This window comes from Erpetoichthys calabaricus, chromosome 4, assembly GCF_900747795.2.
Source record: "Erpetoichthys calabaricus chromosome 4, fErpCal1.3, whole genome shotgun sequence".
Classification (NCBI taxonomy): domain Eukaryota; kingdom Metazoa; phylum Chordata; class Cladistia; order Polypteriformes; family Polypteridae; genus Erpetoichthys; species Erpetoichthys calabaricus.
In genome coordinates, this window is record NC_041397.2 from 235,512,053 (window position 1) to 235,520,696 (window position 8,644).

Below are 8,644 nucleotides of genomic sequence, written 5' to 3' on the forward strand. Positions count from 1 at the left end.
ATAAATTGTGTTGCATTTGTCATTCCAACAGATGGCACATTGCACACATTAACACTGCTTTTACAAATCTCATACCAAATGACACATAATTGAGACACATGCATTGCACGGTGCACTGCAAATGTTAACACTGAAGTCATGTGGTATAGCAAGTAACTTTCATGGCATTGCACAATTTAAAATACATAAATAAAGCAGTGCTCTGGCATCAGAAGGTTGTAGTTATACGTGGCAAAGCAGCTCCAGAGTGTTAATGGCATAATCGACTGGTTGCACATTTACGTGCAGACATGTGCAGTTTTGTCGATTGTCTCGTTAGTGCTCTGGGGTATGTAATCAGCGGCAGCACCTCTACACCCCAAATAGTATAAAAGGAGTGTATGCAGAAAATAGGTAAGAACAGAGATTGGGGAAAAAATGAAGAGAAGCATGGAGATGGAGATGGACATGGACATGAAGTAATGGAAGCAGGTGATCAGGAACAGCCCTGAGGGGAGCACGTGCCTGGCACTTGAGGGACACATGTCCGTCCTGCTGAGCATACCAGGGAGCAGGAGCAACATAGCATTTGGGACATCTCTCTGCTGAAGGCTGAAGATTGGTGCCATGAGATGGGAGCAAGGCTGAGCACAGTGCTTCACTGACACAGGGCCTCAAGCTAGGATTAAAGTGTAAACTGCACCTGCTGGCAGATATTTCCTTGTTTTGAAGAGACCTCACTGGGTAAGCAGGGGAGGTCTTGATTTTTAGATGGAGGCACTATGGCTTAGGATTGTTTTTAAAGGACACATTCTGCCTGTGGGAGTTTAACCTCCTTTTATTGGATCTAGGTATAGTTTTAAACCTCCATCTACCACCTTTTTTATTGGTGAATTTCTTTGTACAGCTGGCACTATGTTCCTTTTGCTTTAAAATAAAAGCACCGAAGCACTTTTGCACCAACTCTTGCCTGTAAGTCACGGGTGTTGAATTCCGGTCATGGAGGGCCGCAGTGTCTGCATGTTTTCATTCTAACCATCTTCTTTATTAGTGATCAGTTTTTTCTGCTAATTAACTTTTGATTAACTTGACTCAGGTCCCTTAGTTGTTTCTTTTTCCTTAATTGGCAGCTAAACAATAATGAGACACAAAACAAGCCGCCACATGACCAGCTCACCTGTGCCCATCACACAATATCTGAAAATAAAGAAAGGTGATGGTCTTGGTAAGGTTCATCTCTCAGGTCATCAAAACATTTTGATGATGTTCTTAGAAAAAACAGAAAAATCAACAGTTTTGGAAATGTCTGCTGTGGCAGAATGAGAGCAGCAACAAGCCATAGAATTAAATAACGGGGTTAATTAACAGCAAGAATCGGCTTCTCATTAAGAGACTGGTTGGAGTTTGAAATGCCAATTTAGCTGGTCATCTGTTGGCTCGTTTCACATCTCATTTCTGTTTGACTGTCATTTAATGAAGAAAAGAATAAATTCAGAGGACTGAATCCTTAAAAACAAGGCTATTAAAATGAAGGGAAAAGAAATGAATTAGCGATGAAAACTGGTCACTGATTAGGAAAAGGGTTAGAATGAAAACCTGTAGCCACTGCGGCCCTCCAGGCTGGAGTTAGGCACCCTTGCTTTAAGTCCTCATTGTCCAGTTCAAGAATGTTGTGGCAGCTGAAGCCAACCCGGGTCGTCTTCGTTGATTGCTTAGATTTCAACCCATCTTGGAAGGGTAGTACAGCTGGTAATGAGACAAACGGTTAATCAGAGACAAAGCCTTGCTCTTTGTGGGACTGATGTATAGACCATCGTCATGTGGCCTAAGAAAGATCTGTAGCCAGTTGCATTGTGGAAATTGGACTAACGGCAGTGAGTGTCTGCAGGTCAGTGAGGACATCCATCAGTTTCAAGATAAGAGTCTTAGCTTCAATTATATGGTAGGGTTTATTTATTTTTATCTTTTTAAAATGTCAATTTTTTATGTTTTTAATGTCTATTTTTAAAAGGTTTTGACATTTGGGGTATTTGTTGATTGTAAATTTTTCATTTGTGACATTTTTCTTTTGCTTCTATCACTAAGTCTGTTTTTTCTTGATTTGTCCATGTATGTTGATTCACAGTTATGTCTGGTGTGTATTTATTTTGTTTCACAAGTTGTTTTACCATGACTTCACTGTTTTTATTTGGTGTATTTCTGATACAGGTTATGTGTAAAGCAAACTAACTTGATGACTTAGAGCTTTAAAATTTGCATTTTATGTTGAATATAATAAATGATTGTGTGACTCATTTAAAGACATGAATATTTTAAACTACATGCCATCTGCTACTTATGCAAACTTTAAGAGGTAGTTAATTTGCTACATCCATAATGAGGATCCTTTCATAGTAAACCCTAAGAAAAGGTACAATTCATTTAAGGTAAAGTGACCCCTTTGCCATTTTACATTTGTAGCAGTAGAAGTATTTATCGACCTCTTGAACCCTCAGGTACCACGCCAAACACCCGGTAACTGTACAATTATTATTTATTGTATAATAATAATGTACACTAAGCACCCTCCACTCCACACTACTCATATAATCAATAAACACTCTACAAATACCAATCCTCCTCTCCCAGACACTTCGCCACCCTACCTCCCAGCTCAGCTCAGTGTCTGGGCTTTCCCAGAGTCCTTTTATACCCCCTGACCCGGAGGTGTTCCTGCCCAACAGTCCACAAGTCCTTATTACTTCCGGGTCAGGGTAAAAGTCCTTTTCTTCAACCTGGAAATACGTCATTTCTCCTGTTCATGTGACCAGGACATACTTCCAGGTTATAGGGCACATAAGAGTCCATGAGCCTCCCTACAGCGACTCCCGGTGGTCCCCAAGGTATCCAGCAGGGCTGTGCATAAAAACTACAAAGTCCATGAGGCCCTGCTGGAATTCGGGGCACGTCCATGCTGTCAGGAGAGCTCCTCCTGGCGGCCTGGGGGTGAGGACCGGAATAGGTAGCCGGCCATCCATCACAATTTCCCCCCCTTAGCGAAGACGACTGGGGCGGAGCGTCCAGCCCCGCGAGGGACGTCCTCCTCCAGGAGGACGCGTCAGTCAGGCCTCGGCCATGTTGTCTAGGCCCCCCAGAGAACCTAGGGGGAATGGTGTATCAGCTGTTCCTCCGTTCCCCTGTCCTCCGAGGACAACTTCGCCAAACGTGGCCCGGCTGATGACAGTTGTGACAAAGTCGTTGTCCTCCCGGTTGTCTTTCTTCCCGAGACCGGAAACATCTTGGGAATTCTGTCAATTCTGCCCTTTCTTCCGCTAAGGAAGGTTCTACGGCCGCTTTGCTGCTCTCAGCCCGTTTCTCCATCTTGTCAGGAGACCCGCGTTTTATTTTGGGGATCTCCTGCTTACTCTGGGGCTTGTGCACAGCTGGGGACTCTCTACTGGAAAAAGAGAGCCCCTTTGCTGTCTGCATGCCTGTTGTCCTACACTTCTTAGGAGGCGGCGTCATCAGTACCGCATCGCTCCGGGTAACAGCACTTTTCAGCTGCACCGGTTTGATCGGCGCTTCCCCCACCATCCAAATTACCGGCGACAATTCCTTCATAACGCGGGTCGGGGTCTTGAGGTCCGCATCACTCCGGGAAGCCGTCTCGTACCGCTGTCCCGGTTCGATCGGTCCTTCCCCCGACCACTCAGTTACCATTCCACGCTCTACTGTCAGGCACACAGTGCTTTGGCACCCGCTACTTATTAACCGCGGGGCCGGCTCACACTGTGTCCCTTTATAATGTACAATACAGTTCGGACTCACCTGTATTCCCGCATCGATCATCTCCGGAGCTTCTCGACCCAGTCGCCGTAGGAATTCTATTAGGCCTTTCAGCGGCGCCTCGGCCGTTGCTCCCAGCTCTTCCACTTGGTTCTTTAGCTCCTTTAAGCCCTGAAAGAAACTGTATACGGGCTCGAGGTACTTCTCGAGATCCCGCATGTCCACAAAGTTATTTAATTTGGCCGGAGGTAAGTTTGCTTCCGCTTTCTCCTTACCTGCCGGCCGGGAGCCAATAAGCACGTCCTCTCCGGGCATGTGTTCTGCTGGGTCGCGAAAAGGCTCCTGGGACTTGGAGTCTTCCGAGGGTCGGATGGCTACTATGAGCCGACTGTGATCTGCCTTTTTTACTTTAACGGCAGACCATTCAGTCACATCCCGCCCCTCTTTGTCTTTATTTATGTTCGGCGTTGCTTTGCTCGCCTCCCCCTTCCCTTTCTGGAAGCTCGGATCCGTCGGGAACATTCGACCTCACCGAAGGACCCAAAGTGACCTTCTCCGTCCCGGCATCCATCGCGCAAGGTCACGTGGTTGTTTTCCTCGTATGGGCTTCTCCGCTGCAGACTCCTAGACCGGTCCGATTTCTCTGTATTGCGGCAATCTTGCCTAGGTATGAGGCAGGTGTCCGATTCCTCGTCTGCTTTGTGTAGACAGGCCTCTGCAAAACATGAGTAAAATGTCCCCGGCGCTTCGGGCGTTTTTTCAGCATATACCTCGGAACGTAAACAATCCAGTTTCAGTTCATTATAGTAATCTTTTGGAGTCACCATCTTACAGCGTTCTGGTTGCCGCCCTGCTTGGGTTTGCTCGACTTTAAACCGCACCCGGTCTTCCTCACTGCCTGTTAGGTAAGTCCATACCTTCTCGGCCTCCATTAGGGCCTGAACTTTTTGGGTATGCCCATTCTTTTTCGCTGATTTCTTCCCATTCGTGGTCCAAAGTAGAATAAGGCTCACAGTCACAGCGTTCTTTGTAGAGGGTAGCGTTTTCACCTCCGTGCGTTCGAGCGGGACCTTCTTAGGGTCGTCTGCATACACAATATTTGTTTAAAATGCAGGTCCCCTGCCAACAGATGGCCAGAGAATCCTGCCGGCTACGTCAGTGTAGCAGTAGAGGTATTTATCGACCTCTTGAACTCTCAGGTACCACACCAAACACCCGGTAACTGTACAATTATTAGTTATTGTATAATAATAATGTGCACTAAGCACCCTCCACTCCACACTACTCATACAATCAATACACTCTTTACAAATACCAATCCTCCTCTCCCAGACACTTCGCCACCCTATCTCCCAGCTCAGCTCAGTGTCTGGGCTTTCCCAGAGTCCTTTTATACCCCCTGACCCAGAGGTGTTCCTGCCCAACAGTCCACAAGTCCTTATTACTTCCGGGTCAGGGTAAAAGTCCTTTTCTTCAACCTGGAGGTACGTCATTTCTCCTGTTCACGTGACCAGGACGTACTTCCAGGTTATAGGGCACATAAGAGTCCATGAGCCTCCCTACAGTGACTCCCAGTGGTCCCCAAGGTATCCAGCAGGGCTGTACATAAAAACTACAAAGTCCATGAGGCCCTGCTGGAATTCGGGGCACGTCCATGCTGTCGGGAGAGCTCCTCCTGGCGGCCTGGGGGTGAGGACCAGAATATGTAGCCGGACATTCATCACACATTGTTGAAATTAATACTGACATCCATTCTTTTGGCAGGAGCTTCTATTCTAAGCCACTTACCGTACATATGAAAAACACCAATAAGCTAATGACCTTTAAGTCCGGGGCTCCCAAGTTCTGTCTTGGAGAACTTTTGTTGCTGCAGGATTTCATACAGAAGTTTACTTTTAATTGAACTAACATAATCAGACAAAACAGGATTTCTGCATTTTTATTAATCATTTATGTATATTATATGGGGATGCTTTGGGTTTTTCTCTTTTATTTTTAAGATTTTCATCATCCTTATTTTCATTCCAGTTTCCAAGGGGCCTGGCTGTTACGTCTGATACTTAAGTAGCTGCAGCCTTTCACCATACTTTGTTGTCTGTCCCGGTGTCTACTGTCATTTAATTTCGTGTCATTATTAGAATGTCATTAAGGGAGAAATAGGTAAATTAAAAGTAAAATGAAAAAAGAGAGAAGTGTTAGGTCAAATATTCAAATGTTTCTAAAAACATTATAAATGTAAATCTCGTACTACTGTGATTTTTTTTTTCAATGCACAATAAATAAAAATAGAAAGACTAGTGTGGAAGAAATTAATTTTGGACAAACATTTAAAGAAATTTGTCATCAATTAGGACCTCTTTAAGTATTTAAATACTAAGCAGACCAAAGAACCAGGCCAGGGGAAGCTTGTCCATTGCGTCATCAATTATCTCTTCATGAAGAGGGAGCATTCTGTACAGCAATCTACTAAGGCAGTGTTTCCCAAACTCAGTCCTGGGGACCCTCTGTGGCTGTAGGCTTTTGCTTCAACCAACTTCTGTTTTTAATTGGACTCCTAGCCCAACTAATTATGCTGTTATTTCTGTGTTTTAGAGACAATGGGGAAATAACAAAACTAACCCTAACCCTACCCCTAACTTTTTACTAATTTTCAGCCTGATTTTCATTCTGCTTTTCCAGTGTTCTGATTGTTTAATTTATTATCTAATAATCAGTGGGTCTGATGCTAAAGTTATTGCAGCCTTTTATCGTTCAGTGTTGTTTTCCTGGCTGTCAGTTCTGTTTGCTTTAATTATCATTATTAGGATGCAATGAAGGGTGCAAACTAAACAAAAAATAGCAGAACAACAACAAAAGAGAGGCAATCATTTAAAGCATCTTGCCTGAAGAAGAGGCCTGAGTTGCCTCGAAAGCTTGCATATTGTAATCTTTTTAGTTAGCCAATAAAAGGTGTCATTTTACTTGGCTTTTCTCTACAAAGCAAAAACTAGAAATATTTCTAAATGTCTTATAAATGTAAAAATCATACTGCTGTGCTTTTCTAAAGGCAGAATTAGAGAAGGGGAAAAAAGAAAATCTTAATAGATGAGATCAATTATTATCACTAATTGTGAGTTTAGCTGGAATAAAAACCTGCAGCCACAGTGGATCCTCAGGACCGAGTTTGGGAACCACTGTACTAAGGGATGGGTGCTGAGCAGAGGTTGCCACAGAATGCTCAAAGAATAAGAGCAGAAGTCTATCTGTATAATAAATTTAATTTACATAATCGTGCTCAACACATCACCTGACATTTTACTCAGATTGGTTCATTGGCTTACACACCCATCATCTGATTGTTTCATTAGCTTACGTATCAAAATAAAATATCTAAATAAAAGTCTCATTTCTACTAAATTCTTGGTCCTTACAATACTTTTGAGTACTTCTTGAGTTCCTGTATGTGTGATATCTGTCAAGTCTTACTGGGCACATGATTGTCAGCCAACTACTTGAACCATTACACCGGACCTTTTTGTTCTTTATTGCTCACTTGGACTTGATCTGGTTTCCTGAATCTGCTTGAACAAGTTTCTAAAATTTATTAACCCTTTCACACTACTTCTAAGATAGATTCTATATTTAATGTGGAGAGCATTACAAAAAAAAATATGCAGAATAACTATATTACCCCTAAATGACTATGTGACCCATAAGTCTCCATTTTTCTTCCACACTTATTTAATTTAATCTTGTTTCCTGGTAAAATAACTGTCTGATTGTAAAACTGGTAGGGACAGAACCTGCAGCCCCAGTGGTTCTTCGGGACTGAAATTAGGAACCACTGCTTTAAGTAACCAAACTCTGGCTACACTTAATGGCTCAGAATCCAGTAGCTGACCAGATACAGCGCAACTGTAAAATTCTTGAGAAAAGAAAAATCCAGAAATAGTATGGAATGAGAAGTTTCAAAAGCAGTCTTGTGTCAGACGGTATTTACGATCATGGATTATAACCACTATAGTTCTATAGTAAATTGGTAATCTGTACTAGAATTAATAAATAAAACACAGATGTAAAGTCAACAAATAAGATTAGATAATCAAACAACTCCCAGTAACTTCAACATATCCACTATTTTATCTTTTTTACAGGCACTGATGAATATAAACAAGTGAAAATATGCTTAGACAGATCTCATAAGTAGATAAAACAGCCTAAAAACACAAAAAGTAATACCCAGCCGCAATCATCCATTAATGAAGCGTTAAATACTTTAATGCTACAATTCTCCTCTGTTATCTTATTTACAGGCACTGAAGGATGCAAACAAGTAAAAGGATTCCATTAAAAAGACTTAATGAATAGATTTAACAGCCTAATTACATAAAAAGGAATTGCCTGCAATTCTCTGTTAATGAAGTATTCAAAATGTGAATGCTACTGCATTAAATTAAAATTTAAGGTTCATTAACAAAGTAATTTGACTTGTTGCCTTCTATATAAAACAATAAACAATAATGAAAAAAAAACAGTCTTTAAAAGTATTGTCTATTTGAAATGGTTAGGAATAACACTACCCTCCTATATTCCATCTCATCACCATACCTGATACTTCCCACTATTTCACAGTCATCAGTGAATTTCAGGAGATGGCAGCCCTCTGTGTTGTAGACAGAATCTGTGGTGTTCAAGGTGAAAAGCAACTATGACAAAACTGTCCCTTGTGGAGCACCAGTGCTGCACAGCAGTGACAGACACGCAGCCCTGTAGCCTTCCAGTCAGATAGTCCATGATCCACGAAACTAAGGGAGCAATCACCTGCATTGCCGATAACTAACTACCCAGTCTCGCTGGTCGGATGGTGTTAAAAGCACATGAGAAATCCAAGAACATATGACTGTAGGCATGGTGCAGCAGG